Source organism: Suncus etruscus, chromosome 3, assembly GCF_024139225.1.
Source record: "Suncus etruscus isolate mSunEtr1 chromosome 3, mSunEtr1.pri.cur, whole genome shotgun sequence".
NCBI lineage: Eukaryota > Metazoa > Chordata > Mammalia > Eulipotyphla > Soricidae > Suncus > Suncus etruscus.
Window position 1 is genome coordinate 138,918,651 of NC_064850.1, and position 15,080 is coordinate 138,933,730.

The 15,080-nt window shown below is 43.9% G+C and overlaps 2 protein-coding genes across 2 annotated transcripts in view; one reads left to right on the forward strand and one right to left on the reverse strand.

Moving 5' to 3' along the window:
- Positions 1–15,080, reverse strand: part of CIDEA (cell death inducing DFFA like effector a) — a 449,150-nt gene that overhangs the window by 123,891 nt on the left and 310,179 nt on the right. The gene's annotated exons all lie outside the window — the stretch shown is intronic.
- The window catches only part of MPPE1 (metallophosphoesterase 1), a 28,045-nt gene continuing 16,312 nt past the window's right edge, over positions 3,348–15,080 (forward strand). Inside the window, exon 1 of the mRNA XM_049770100.1 lies at positions 3,348–3,653. The gene's annotated coding sequence lies outside the window, so the exon portion shown is untranslated. The remainder of the gene's footprint in view (positions 3,654–15,080) is intronic.

Genomic DNA, 15,080 nt, shown 5'->3' on the forward strand with positions numbered 1-15,080 from the left:
TTACTGGGAACACAACATATTGTTTTCTATAGAGATTGAACTAGAAAACATTCCCACCAGCATGAGTGAGAGTTCCTTTTTCACCACATCTCCACCAACACAGATTGTTCCCCAGTATTTTTGAAATGTGAGGATGCCCACTGGTGTAAGATGATATCTTATTGTCATCTTTAGTTAAATTTCCCTAATGATAAGTAATGAGCATTTTTTTTTTTTCATGTGCCTGTTGGTCATTTGTTGAAATTCTTCAGAGGTGTTTGTTCATTTTCTCTCCCCATTTTTATGGGGCTGTTAGATTTTTGAGGAGGTTAATCTCTGCGAGTACTTTGTATTTCATAGATAAAAACCCTCTGTTGAGTGTAAATATTTCCTTACACCCAGCTATCTTTTAGTTGCATACAGAAACTTTTTAGTTTAATGAGGTCCCATCTTTTCAGATTTTATTCTCTAGCCTTTGCCATTGGCATCAGATTAAAGACTCCTTTAAGGTTTAGATCTTGTAGTGTTCTGTCTATATTTTCCTCTTATTTATTCCAGGTCTGATCTCAAGGTCTTTAATCCACTTTGAGTTGACTTTTGTTCAAATTGTGATATGTGGATCTAGCTTAAATTTCTTACAGGTGGTTACCCAGTTGTCTAAATACCTTTTTTTTTTTTTTAAAGTTTTTGGAAAATATTCAGCAGCCCTTAGGACTTACTCCGGTTCTGCTCTCAGAAATTACTCCTGGCAGGCTCAAGGGATAATATGGGATGTCAGTGATCAAATCTGGGTGGGCCACTTCCAAGGCAAATGCCCTAACTGTTGTGCTATTGCTCCTGTCTTGAACACCATTTGCTGATGAGACTTTCTTTATTCCATTTCATGTTCTGGGTTCAAAGGTTTACTTTTTTTTGGGGGGGGTGTGTGTTTGGGTCATACCCAGCTGTGCTCAGAGACTACTACTTCTGGTTCTGCGCTAGGAAGTTACTTCTGGCAAGCTCGGGGGGACAATATGGGATGTTGGGATTCGAACTGAGGACTATCCTGTGTTGGCTGCTTGCAAGGCAAACTCCTTACCCCCGTGCTATCACTCTGACCCCCAAAGGTTTACTTTTTTTTTTTTTCTTTTTAAAGGTTTACTTTTTAAAGTATTTTATTTTAGGCACTGTGATTTGCAATCTTGATAATAGCAGCTTCATGCATAAAACATTCCAGCCCCACCCCTTGAGCAGTGTCAATTCCTATCCCTGAATGTCAGTTTCCATTGTCCTACTGTCCACCCTCCCTCCAATATCCACTCCCTCCGCAATGATTGGCTTCTTACCAGTTGTTTCTGTAACCTTTGGTTATTTATTGTTTCCTATGTCTCTTTATACCTGCATAGGAGAGATATTTCTGTATCTGTCCTTCTGTTTTACTTCACTCAGCATTATATTCTCCAGATCCATCCATTTCATTTTTTTTTATAGTCAAGTAGTGTATATGTACCAGCTTTTAAAAATCCATTTAAAGGAGAGATAGCACAGCGGCATTTGCCTTGCAAGCAGCTGATCCAGGACCAAAGGTGGTTGGTTCGAATCCCGGTGTCCCATATGGTCCTCCGTGCCTGCCAGGAGCTATTTCTGAGCAGACAGCCAGGAGTAACCCCTGAGCAACGCCTGGTGTGGCGCAAAAACAAAACAAAACAAAACAAAAATCTATTTAAATATTGAAGATCAATTCCTAGTTTTCTGGGGAACTTTGTTTTCCAAAAAGCTTGAACCAGTAAACATTCTCACAAGCAATAGGTTCTGAAAAAATAACTTTATTTAAAATATTTATTTATTTTGATTTGGGGAATACACCTGGCATTGCTTAGGGCTTATTCCTGACCTTTGACACAGGGATCACTTCCTGGAGGGTCTGAGGGTATTTTATTTGGTTTGGGGCATCAAAGCTAGGCTTGACCACATACAAAGGCAAGTACTTTATCCTCTATGCTCTCGCTCTCTCCCCAACTCCCCAAAGTAGTACTTCAAAGTAATTTTTGAATCAGCTGAGAATAACCTGCTTGCTGGAACTGTGTATTAACTGGAAACACTAGAACAGGTTGTGGAAGTAGTTAATCAGAAGTCTGTGTTAGTTCGCTTCCTTCTGGCAGCGCTCAACCCTTGAGGTAGGAAAACAATTTCCTCTGTCTGAGACCATGGTGATGATATATATATATATACCAAATTGGTTGATTGAATCCAAAGATTCTGTGTTGTTACTGTTCTGGGCTTGCAGTAACAAGCTTTTTAAAACGGGGGAGGGGGGACGGGATTGTGGGGGGGGGCGGGAGGAGTGAAGCTTCTTTTAAGGATAATTAGCCTCCTTAGATGGAAAAGTAGAACATGCCCTTCTAGAATGTTAGACCATTAGGGAAAAAGAAAGGAAATCCATAATAAAAAGTCACTGTTTGTATTTTAAAATTTGCCTATTGGTAATTATAATTACCAATACAAAACATATGTGGTATAAATGAATAAAGCAGTATTTGATATATTTTAGGATATTTTGGATATATTTTCTGTTTATAATAATCATTTATAAATTCTAGTCTGAGTCAAGTCGTATATTCTTTCTCAATATTTTTATTTTTTTATATTTTTTTATATTTTTTATATCTTTATTTAAACACCATGATTACAAACATGATTTTTTGTTGTTGTTGTTTTTGATTTTTGGGTCACACCCGGCAGCACTCAGGAGTTACTCATGGCTCTACACTCAGGAATCGCTCCTGGCAGGTTCAGAGGACCATATGGGGTGTCGGGATTCGAACCACCGACCTTCTGCCGGCAAGGCAAACGCCTTACCTCCATGCTATCTCTCCGGCCCATGATGTCTTTTTTTAAATCCTCTGATTTGTCCTTCCCTCACGCGATTCTTGGACACCCTTTGCCAGGCCCTGATGAAACAACAGACGCCAGTGTGAGTCCTGCGGGGGCACAACTGGTGCGGGGTGTGTGTGTGTCAGGTTTAATCTTCTGGACCAAACGGGAGGGGAGCGACCCACTCTCCGGCGCCTGCTTCTAGGGGGACGGCCCGGCTTTGTTGGGGGGGGGGGACGGTGTCGCGGTTGCGGCTCCCCGGGTTTCCCGCAGCAATGAGGCTACGCGGAGCTGCGCGCGCTGCAGGCGGTGGTGAGCTCGGCCCCAAGAGGCCTGGAGTGCGTTTCCTCCCGGGCGGCCTCCGCCTCTCCGGGCCCGAGCTTCGGCCGTGCTGACCCCAGGCGAGCGCAGGGGACGCGCGAGAGACACCGGGGACCCCGGAGCCATTGCCCGCACTCCCGGGCGGCTCCTACCCTTGATAGATCCTTGGCTCGCCCAGTCCTCGTCACCCCCCGGCGCTCTCCCCATGCCGTCCCGGACAGTCGGTACCTAAAGGTTTACGCATCGGTGGCAGCTCCTTCCCCGGGATCGCAAGTGAGCGCGAGTCCCCGGGACTCCTGCAGGAAGAAAACTCTGGGTATCGCTAGTTCAGGACGCAGGAAGGACTCAGTGAGTTTGGGGCGAAATGCAGGCTGCAATTCTGGCTTCTCCGTTGTTGGGAGCTGCGTGCGGGTCCCCGGAGAAGGGTCCCACGGAGCTCGGCCCGTCCTGCGGCCTGATTCCCGGGACCCCGTCTTGCAGAGCGGCCGGCCAGCAACCCGGTGGGTTTTCCTGAGGGCCTCGGGCTGGAGGCCGGGGTCCAGGGCCTCCGGGAAGCCGAAAGCTGGCCCCGGGGAAGGAGAGTCGAGCCGAAAGTCTGGTGCATATAGGATCTTCTTTGTTTGGGAGATTTCTATTTGTAGATGTAACCACTGGGAAGAAACAAACAGCATTCCGGACATGACTTGTTTGTTGGCAAATCACCAACACTTAAGGACCTTGTGTGTTCTATTTAAGTGTCTTTTCCTTCTTAGCTTGCTTGATGTACACTGGCAAAACAAAACAAAAAACTAATGTATTTAAAAAAAGATATTATATAAGATGGGAAATGTAACATGTAGATATCTATATGGGAAGCTCGGGTACACTTGGGGAGCAGAAGGGAAATGAACACATTTCTTTCTGTATTTGTGGAAAGGAATTTAGATATCTAATGATAGATTTGAAATAAAAAAATCAGTGGATAAAAGCCTTTTGCTCTCAACTATATATATATATATTTTTTGAACTTTGATGTATATGGGTGAGATTATAGAAAATGATCGTATGTGCCTTTTTTTTTGTTTTGTTTTGTTTTGTTTTTGCACTTCACCTGGCCAGGCTCAGAAGTTATGCCTAGTGGTGCTGGGGGACTACATTGGATGTCGGGATTGAACTCTTGTCAGCAAAAGCCAGTGCAAAGCAAGCACTGCACCCACTAGGTACAAAGCATTTAGTGCTTGGAGTTATCTTCGGTACTCTGTACACATTTTTTTGTATAGAGATAGTTTATATTATAAAAGTTCTATTGTTGAGGGCCGGAGAGATAGCATGGAGGTAAGGCGTTTGCCTCTCATGCAGAAGGTCATCGGTTCGAATCCCGGCATCCCATATGGTCCCCCGTGCTTACCAGGAGCGACTTCTGAGCATGGAGCCAGGAGTAACCCCTGAGCACTACCGGGTGAGACCCAAAAAAAAAAAAAAAGTTCTATTGTTGAATAAAAGCAGCGTTTGTCATTTTCCTTTAGCTCTGTGGGCCTCTGATTATTTTTGGCACTCAGGTTTCTTACCACATTGCAAGTAATGCATTTTTGCTTCAGTAATAGTGAACTGAACGCAAAATTATTCAGCAAAACAAAAGACCTTTTCTGTTTTTATTTCAGGTAAAAAAATAAAAGGACTCTGGTATTGGAGATCACAAGTTAATTTAGAACCTTTATCACAAGTTAATTTAGGACCTTTGTCCCAGTCTCATTAACTGACTTTTATTAAAGGAGAGAAAGAAGAGAGTACAGAGGTTAAGGCACTTCCTGACAGGGTTTCAATCCCTGATACTCTCTATGGCCATCCTGAGCACCTCCAGCAGGGATCCTTGAGCAAAAGGTCAGGACTAAACCCTGACCTGCTGGATATTCCCCTACTCCAAGAAAAAGGGTGAGAAAGTGAGGGAAGAGATACAGGACAGGCATAGCTGGCGTCAGTTCAATCCTTGGCACTAACACACGTTCCCCAACATAGCTGGGGTCACCCCTGAACACAGAATCATGATTTCTTCCCACCAGCAGCAATCCCCATAGGTAGGAAAGGGACTTAACAATATTCTTTCAGTCAAGAGCCATAGGGACCCACGAGTGAAGATAGAATCAAAAGGGAACTTCCCAAACTGTGGGGAGGGGAAATCGAGAAGAAGGAAGCAAAGTGGGAAGGGGTCCAGAGACAGGAAAAGGGTAAGAAACACTGCTCTTAACTTAGGTTCCCAAAAGCCTTAAAAAGGGGGGTTTGATCTAACATGAAGCTCTTGTTACAGTATATTGTTAGCTTGTAGGGCTCTCTGTGTATATGTTATTTTTTTCTTTCCTTTATAAAGAAGTTGTGGCAAAACACACAATATAAAACAGCCATTGTTAGGGTATGGTCCACGTATATTAAGTGTTTTTTATTTCTTTGGTAGAGTCACTGTTTTCCATCCCAGAACTGTTACATCTTCCAAAATCCCGATTCCCTATGAGTAACAGTGGGTTACTCATTGATAAGGGAACAATGATTCCCTAGTCTTTGAGTATCCATCTGCCTTCCCAACCATAACAGAACTATTGTTTTGCATTGCTTTTCAGTTAGAGGTTTAGGTTCACAGCAAAACTGAACACAAAATACAAAGTCCCATTTCCTCCACATAGCACAAGCTGACTAGAATTATTGATTTGTTACAACAATGAGTATACACTGGTACATATTATTTTGTTTTGTTTGTTTTTGGGACCATACCTGGCAGTGTTCAGAGAATTACTCCTGGCTCTGCACTCAGAAATCACTGGCAGGCTTGGGAGACCATATGGGATGCTGTGATACCACTGGGGTCAGCTGCGTGCAAGGCAAATGCCTTCCCCACTGTGCTATTGCTCTGGCCCCTGCTATTAGTCAAAATTCATAGTTTACATTATTATTCACTTTTGTATATTAAGTGGTTTTGGACAAATATCTAACAAAGAGTATTCATTATGGAATCATAATGACATCATTTTTCTTTCTCTCCAAATCTCTGTGTTCCATTTCTATTTCTTCGTAGCACAACTCCTGACAGCCAATGACCTTTTCATTGCCCTTATCTTTTCTAGTAAACCCTATGTATTGTCTCAGATTATATGTAGGCTTCTCAAATGAGCTTCTTTCATGCACTGATAGGAATGAGTTTCTCCTTTTCAGGGTTTATAGTTGACCACTAAGTCCTGAACACTGTTGAATGTGAACCCAATACAAATAGAAGAAAAAAAAAATTATAATGTTGCTACAAGCACGTTGACAAGTTTTTGCAGTGTGTGATGACTTTTAAACTCCTTGGGGCAAATACCAAAGATATTATATATATCTGGATCACCAGATAAACATCTGTTAACTTTTATTGGTTTCTTTGTTGTTTTTTTTTTGTTTGCTTTGGGGCCACACCTGGAAGTGCTCAGGAGTTACTCTTGGTTCTGAGCTCAGGGATCACTCTTGGAGGGCTCAGAGAACCATATGGTACATCTGGGATTAAACCTGGGTTGGCTGCGTGCAAGGCAAATGCCCTAGCTGCTATGCTATTACTTCAGCCCCTTTATTTCCTTTCTTCCCTTTTGTTTTGTTTTTGGGCCACAACCTGCAGAGCTCAGGGCTTGCTCCTGGTTCTACATTCAGAAATCGCTCCTGGCAGGCTGGAGTGGTGGTGGTGATTGGGGGACCATATGGAATGCTGGGAGATCGAATTCTGCAGGGCAAACACCCTACCGCTATCCTATCGCTCTGCCTTCTCACCGCTCTCCTCCCCACTCCCCCACCCACCCCCATGTTTCCTTTCTTAACAAAGTGGTCAAACCATCTTCCAGAGTGGTTATATCATTTACCAGTCCTGCCATTACTGAATGTGAGTTCCTCTTGCTCCATGCCTTTCCCAGTATTTGTGTTGTCAGTGTTCTGGATTTTGTGCTCTAGAGTTTGTGTTCTGGATTTTGTCTAGTGCTGTCTCTGATGCATATGTTTGGGTTGTGAAAGGAATTCAGAGTCAAGTTAATGAATACATCTATCACCTCACATCATTCTGTGTGTGTAGTGAGAACACTTGTGATCACTTTCTTACTTTTAATCACTCAACAATCATGTTGTTTGTTTTCTTTTTGTTTTTGCGCCGTAACCACTGTGCTCTGGTGTTACTCCTACTTTTGCACTCAAGAATTACTCCTGGGGCCGGGCGGTGGCGCTGGAGGTAAGGTGCCTGCCTTACCTGCGCTAGCCTAGGAGACGGACCGCGGTTCGATCCCCCGGCGTCCCATATGGTCCCCCAAGCCAGGAGCGACTTCTGAGCGCATAGCCAGGAGTAACCCCTGAGCGGCACAGGGTGTGGCCCAAAAACCGAAAAAAAAAAAAAAAAAAGAATTACTCCTGGTGGTTCCGGGATATAGATATAGATATATCGGATTCTAGGGATTGGACCTGAGTTGGCCGTGTACTAGGCAAATGGCCTAACACTCAGGCCCCACGTTTTTTCTCTGAAAAATAATTTTTTTTTTTTTTTGGTTTTTGGGTCACACTCGGTGACGCTAAGAGGTTCCTCCTAGCTATGCACTCAGAAATTGCTCCTGGCTTGGGGGACCTTATGGGATGCGGGGGGTGGGGGGTGGGGGTGGGAGGAGGGGAGGGGGAGGATCTAACTGCAGTCCTTCCTAGGCTAGCATGGGCCAAGAAGACGCCTTACCTTACCGCTTGCACCACTGCTCCAGCCCCCTTTTCTCTGAGTTTTAAGAGTTCTTTCTCTCTTCTGGGTTTGTTAGATGTATGCTTTCCAAATATTTATTCCCAGTACAGGGCCTGTGTTACTATCGCTCTAATCATTTTTACCCATTTGTTTTCATTTCTCTTGAGGATCGAACCCTGTACTTTACATATGCAAGTGTTTTACCCCTTAACCACAACACCAGTTCATTTTACACACTTTTAAGCAGATGGTTCAATTGTGTCAGAAACTAGGGGCAAGGGGGATGGCTTAGATGTTGAAACACACCACGCAGTTGGTCCGAGGGTTGTGTGTTATTGTTAAGCTTTTTAACATTGTCTCCTGCTCACACCCAAATTTGACTAACTGGAAAAAAAAAAAAAAAAGAAACACACCACGCAATCATGAGGCTCCAGGTTTGATCACTACACATTTGCCCACAGATCCCTGCTGTGTTGTCATGTGGGACACACACACACACATACACACACACACACACCCCTCCCATGGCCCTGGAGCTCATGTGGGACACACACACACACACACACACACACACACACACACACACACACACACACACACACACACTTCTCCCATGGCCCTGGAGCTCCTGAACTTTTACTGAGAACCCAGGGTTAGAGGGAAGCGTCTTAAGTACATTTTTACTGTGCCTAATCATCTCTGGACTTATTCCAGTTGAAATAAAATGTAAAGTTTATGTTTGGTAAAGGTGACCTCAGATTGGAAGTATTACGAAATACCACTCAGCAAAAAATCAACTGTGCCCATGATGCCTGGTTTCTAGAGTCCAAGAACAGGAGTGGGGCTCTGCTGCAGGGCTGGGGGCTGGGGTGCGCTTACACTATGGGGGGCGGGGAACGAAAGAGGGTAGGAATGTATAAGTCTACATTGTAGAGGTGGCATAGATTAGGAGTCAGTTTATCTACACTCTGCAGGGTTGGGGTTAGGGCTGATAGGAGTGAGGGCATCTATACTCTGCAAGGTGGGATGGAGTAGGGTTGGATGTCTAAACTCTACAGGATTGTGGTTGGGTGTCGACACTGCAGGGGTGGATGGATGGGGAAGGGTTAAGGTGTGTCTACACTCTAGAGTTGGGATAAGGTATCTATTATCTGCAGGGGTGGTTGGATGGAGGTTAGGGGGTGTTTCTACACTGTAGGACTGGGGTACTCTGTATGAGTGGGTGTGCCTACACACAGGGATTGGGAGGAGTAGATGTATCTATCTCACTGTTGGTGGGTGGGGTGTCCCTATTCTGCTGGAGAGGGTGTGCCTACATCCTGCAGGGGTGCAGTTGGGGAGGGGCAGGTTGTCTGCACCCAGCAGGGATGGGGGAGAGATGTGAATGGGTTTATGCACAAGGCTCCCACTGCTGCTGCTGGTTGGCTGCAAATTTCCTTCTGTGATGTCAGAAAGGAAGGAGCAGTTCTGTCCCCAGACTGGCTTGAAATTTGCCATCAGAGGTGAGGTTTCTTGGGATAGTCTCTTTCACGAATCCCTGGGAGTGACGTCTCATCATCCAGTGGGCCACTTGAAAGAAGCTGACTTTGTTGCAGTTTCCAGTACACTTCTCACTGTTGTCATGCCACAAGGCAAAAGGGGGATTTTAAAAATTGTATATTTTCTGTAATGTTGAAGGCATCATTGGAAATACTCCTTAGAAGATGAGTAAAATGAGGATTGTAAAATGAGCAAAACGAGGAAAAGTTTTCCAAAATGTGAGAAGGAATTTTTTTGGTGATAGGCCAGATCAAGTATGTTTTTCACTCTGGTGAGTTATTTTTTTTTAATTGTTTTAACTGTCTTCATTTCCAAAAGATACTCCACCCTTACAGGGTGTAGGAATAAAAAGGATCATTATTGTGCCAACTAACTAACTAGCACAGTTGTTGTCTTCACAAATTGTGTACCAAAAGCTCTTAATTATTTTATCTTTTTTTTTGGGGGGGGGGGTCACACCCGGCAGTGCTCAGGGGTTACTCCTAGCTCCATGCTCAGAAATCGCCCCTGGCAGGCACGGGGGACCATATGGGATGCTGGGATTCGAACCACTGTCCTCCTGCATGAAAGGCAAACGCCTTACCTCCATGCTATCTCTCCCGCCCCTTTTTTCTTATTTTTTTATTGCTCCTTTGAAGACCATGCTTTATAATACCATTGACCCGGTTTTATGCATACAATGTCTTAGTGTTTTTCTTTTTGGTGGAGCCACACCCAGTGGTGCTCAGGGGTTACTCCTGGCAAGTTTGGGGACCTTGTGAGGTGCATGGATTTAAACTGGGTCATCTGCATGAAAGGTAAATTCCCTAATTGCTGTTCTGTTGCTTCAGTTCTTGGTTTTATTTTATTTATTTATTTTTTTTTTGGTTTTTGGGCCACACCCTGTGAGGCTCAGGGGTTACTCCTGGCTATGCGCTCAGAAGTTGCTCCTGGCTTCTTGGGGGACCATATGGGACGCCGGGGGATCGAACCGCGGTCCGTCCTAGGCTAGCGCAGGCAAGGCAGGCACCTTACCTCCAGTGCCACCGCCCGGCCCCATTATTTTTTTAATAATTACTTTATATTAGATAATTGATTCTCATGGTATTATAGTTTTCTTTAGAAAATCTTTTATGACATAAGCTAACCTGTTTCTACTCTTTTATGCTTTTTTTCCATAGCTTCCTTCCTTTCTTCCTTCCTTTCTTCTTCCCCTTTTCCTTTATGCTATATCTTCTAGCACATGGATCTCTGTAGAATATTTTAAATGTTTTTTGTGAAAAAGAGAACATCAAAATTTTGGGGAAGAGACAAGAGACCTTAATTTTTGGTTTGTGTGCCCAATGGCTCTTCTTTAAAATTAAAAAAAGTGGAGGAGGGTGGCACTCACAGCAGTGCTCAATATCAGTTGCCTGCAAGGCCAAAAGGTTAACTCACTAGATTAGAGCTTGGCTCCTCCTGTGGCTTTTATCTGTACTGACTAGTTTATCATTCACTGGTTGTCATTTGGAGGCTGATGGCCAGCTGAGCCCAGGGGAACAACTGTGTCTTGGAATTAGGTCAGGAGACCTTTGTGTACAAGCCCAAACTTGTCGGAGTGTCTGGGTCCTGCTCTTCTGGCCAGAAAAGCAGGAGAACAGCACTTTGTTGCTTGAACTCAGCCCCACCACGGGCACTCCCCCACTTTGATCTCTCCTAATGGCAACCTAGGATCCTAGTCATCACTGCTGAACACAGCTTCTTACCCATGGAAAGAGTGAGTGTAGAGATGATTCATCCATCTTTTGTCATTCTGCTCAGGCAGCTTCCTGGTACGGGGCCTTGGTTTTCTAGGTTTGTGTCCCTGTTTCAGAAAGAACTCCAAAGTAGCTTTACTTAAAACTGGTAGTTTATTTAGGGAGAAAATATAAAAAAGAGTTGTGTGCTCTAAGCAAGAATGAAGTGCAGTTTTATTTGAACAAATTTAAGATTCACAGGTTTGAAGTTTTTTGTTTGTTTTGGGTGTGGGGGGGGCACCCCCAGTGGTGCTCAGGGGTTACTCCAGGCTCTGTACTCACAGATTGATTACTCCTGGCATTACTCAGGGGACTACATGGGGTGCTGGGAGTCAAACCTAGGTCAAGCATGTGCAACACAAATGCCTTATTTGCTGTACTATTTTTCCAGATACTCAAGTTTTTTTTTTTTTTTTTTTTTTTTAGTTTTTGGGTCACACCCGGCGTTGCTCAGGGGTTACTCCTGGCTGTCTGCTCAGAAATAGCTCCTGGCAGGCACGGGGGACCATATGGGACACCGGGATTCGAACCAACCACCTTTGGTCCTGGATCGGCTGCTTGCAAGGCAAACGCCGCTGTGCTATCTCTCCGGGCCCAGGTTTTTTTAAATTTTTTTGGTTTTTGGGTCACACCCAGCAGCGCTCAGGGGCTACTCCTGGCTCTATCCTCAGAAATTGCTCCTGGAAGACTCAGGGGACCATATGGGATGCCGGAATTCAAACTACTGTCCTTCCGCATGCAAGGCAAATGCCTTTCCTCCAAGCTATCTTTCTGGTCCCAAGGTTTTTTGTTTTTAATCACCAGCCTATATATTCATTTTCTAGTTTAGGTAAAATGTTGATATACTAATGACATTTATGATCTTGATGTACAGTTATTTGTTTTGTTTTTTTGGTCACACCAGCCGGTGCTCAGGAGTTACACCTGGCAGGCTCAGAGGACCTTATGGGATGCTGGGATTTGAACTGGGTTCTGTCCAGTATTGGCTGTGTGCAAGGCAAATGCCTTACTGCTCTGGCCCTTAACCTCATATTGTTCTCCTCATTCTCTTTTTTCTGGTCACCAAGCTCCCACCCCTATCTAATCTTAGTTTTGAGATCTAGGGTTGTAGGAGTCAGAGAAGCTTAAGATGAATAAAAAAGGAGCAGTCTGCCAAATAATTTTTGGAACAGTGTTTTGCTTCAACCAATGTGTACCTATTAGCATTGCATGGCTTTTCTTCTGTGGGGGACAGGTCTTTATCTGGGGAGACCTGCTCATGGCCCCCTCAACCAGTCATGGGTGCCTTCTTGGCCTAAGGCTCTAAGAGCTTTTAGTTAGGAGCACCCATGCCCGAGGGGATATTCAGACTGTTCCAGTGAGAGAGTTAGAGGGCTAAGAAAGCCAGGAAAGAAAGGACAGGACTGAGAGTTGAGAATCTGAGTTGAGAATCTGGGTGTCCCCCTGCCAATCTGAGAGCTAGAAAACCAATCGGTAATGCAATGAGCAATTGGGTTTTTAATTTCCTTGGCCAAGGAGTCTGACAGTCTCCAGTGGTCCTCGGACTCCGAGTGCCAGTCACATAGTTTTTTATGAGTTTTTGAGATGTTACATACGTCATTTAATAAATCATTAAGAGACCATGCAACAATTCTGAAACAATAGTTCATTCAATTTTTAACCACAAGCATCCTTTCCCATCTCACCTGAATTTTGTGTATGTCAGCTTATTGCCTCTTCAACTATTTTCATGTTTGCTTCAAGGTAACCTAGGACAATGCCTAGTTTAAAAAAATGACAAAGGTAGGGTATTCTTAGCTGCCTAGGTTCTGTCTTTTGCCTGGGCTTCCAGGCTTGGGCTGCCCTACTATGTCCTGTCTATTGTTCCGGCTTTGGGGCTCTAGTTAAATTTTAAATAAATCCTGTGAGCAGGAGCATGATTCACAGAAGCAGAAGCATGATTAATTTGTTTTAATTTCATCATTTATAATTCATTTTCAACAGAGTCAAGAGCTTATCATCATTTACTACTGTATCCATTTTGTGTTTTCTTTTTTGGTGAGGGGCACAACCAGCAATGCTCAAGGGTTGCTCCTGGCTTTGACCTCAGGGATCATTTGGATTGCTGGGAATTGAACCTAGGTTGGCTCTGTGCCCTCCCCACTGTACTATTGCTCTGACCCTTCTTGTGTCTTCTTTATGATGGAGATCATCTGGTATCTGACTTCTTCCTCTGACTCATTCCACTTAACATTATAGCCTCTAGTTTTATCCCTAATCCAGTGAACTGCTTGGTTTCATCATTAGGCTTCAGATTATTCCATTGTTTATATGTACCACTACTTCTTTATCCATTCTTTGGTCGTTTTTTTTTGTTTGTTTGTTTTTGGGTCACACCTAGCAGCACTCAGGTGTTAATCCTGGCTCTGTGCTCAGAAATTGCTCCTGGCAGGCTCGAGGCACCATATGGAATGACGGGATTCGAAGCACCATCCTTCCTGTAATCAGCAAATGTCCTGCCGCTGTGCTATCTCTCTGGCCCTATGGTCATTGGATTTTTGAGTTGTTTCTATATCCTGGCTATTGTATTAAGTGTAGTGAAGAAGAGGTGTGCGTCTATATTTTATTATTTTTTAATTTTTTTATTTAAACACTCTGATTAAAAGGTTGTTCATACTATAGTTTTTTTTTTTTTTTTTTTTCGGTTTTTGGTTTTTGGGTCACACCCGCGGTGCTTAGTGGTTACTCCTGGCTCTGTACTCAGAAATTGCTCCTGGCAGGCACAGGGGACCATATGGGATGCCGGAATTCAAACCACCGTTCATCCTGGATTGGCTGCTTGCAAGGCAAACACCCTACTGCTGTGCTATCTCTCCGGACCCTCAATTGTTTTTTTAAATGATTATTTTTGTGTTTTTGAAGTATATGCCAAGAAGTGACTCACTAGGTCATATGTAAGTTCTATTTCTTCTTTTGTGAGAAAATACTGTACTGTGAAAACAACATAGAGCAGTGGTCCTTAAACTACAGCCACATATTGTATTTGTTCCTGTTTCGTTTCTTCACTTCAAAATAGGATATATGCAGTGTGCATGGGAATTTGTTCATAGTTTTGTTTTTACTATAGTCCAGCCCTCCAACAGTCTGAGGGACAGTGAACTGGCCCACTGTTTAAAAAGTTTAAGAACCACTGGAGGCTGAACCAGCTGTGAATGAAGCTTTCGTTTGCACCACATCGGATCTCTTCTGTAAGTGCTTGAGGGATCATATGTAGTGATGGGGATGAAGTTCAGGTCAGCTGTATGGAAGACAAGTCCTTTCTGTACTATCTCTTTGGTCTTTTTGACATATGCTGTTCCCACATCCTTTTAGTTGAAGTGCTTAGGACACTTTCCCACCTGGCTGTGTTCGACTGCAAATAACGTGTGGTAGCAGTAACTGCAGAGAGAGTTGCCAGGATTGCATTCAAAGCACATAGGACATTAGGGATTTCAACTCATGACCATAGACTTGCAAGGCAGGTGCTCAAAATCATTGCATTCCTCTGCATCCCAGACTTACTTTGGGGTATTTGTCAAAAGTATTGGTGCTAAATATTTAGTAAGATTTTCCAGGGATAGCATTTAGTGGGTTCAGGTTCAGTGAGAGAGAGTGAGCGAACGAGAGAATGAGAGAGCAAGTAAGTGAGAGAGAGAGAGAGAGAGAGAGAGAGAGAGAGAGAGAGAGAGAGAAAGAGAGAGAGATATCTAATAAAGTGGGGGGCTGGAGTGTAAGTACAGAGGGTAAGGTGCCTACTTTGAATATAGCTATTCCTGGTTCAATCCCTGACACCACATAGGGTCCCAGGAGTGATCCCTTAGTGCAGAGCCAAGAGTAAGCCCTAAAGGTTTCTGGGTGTAGCCTAAAAAAACAGACAAACAAAGGCATGATAGGAGGCGATGAATGAGAAAGGA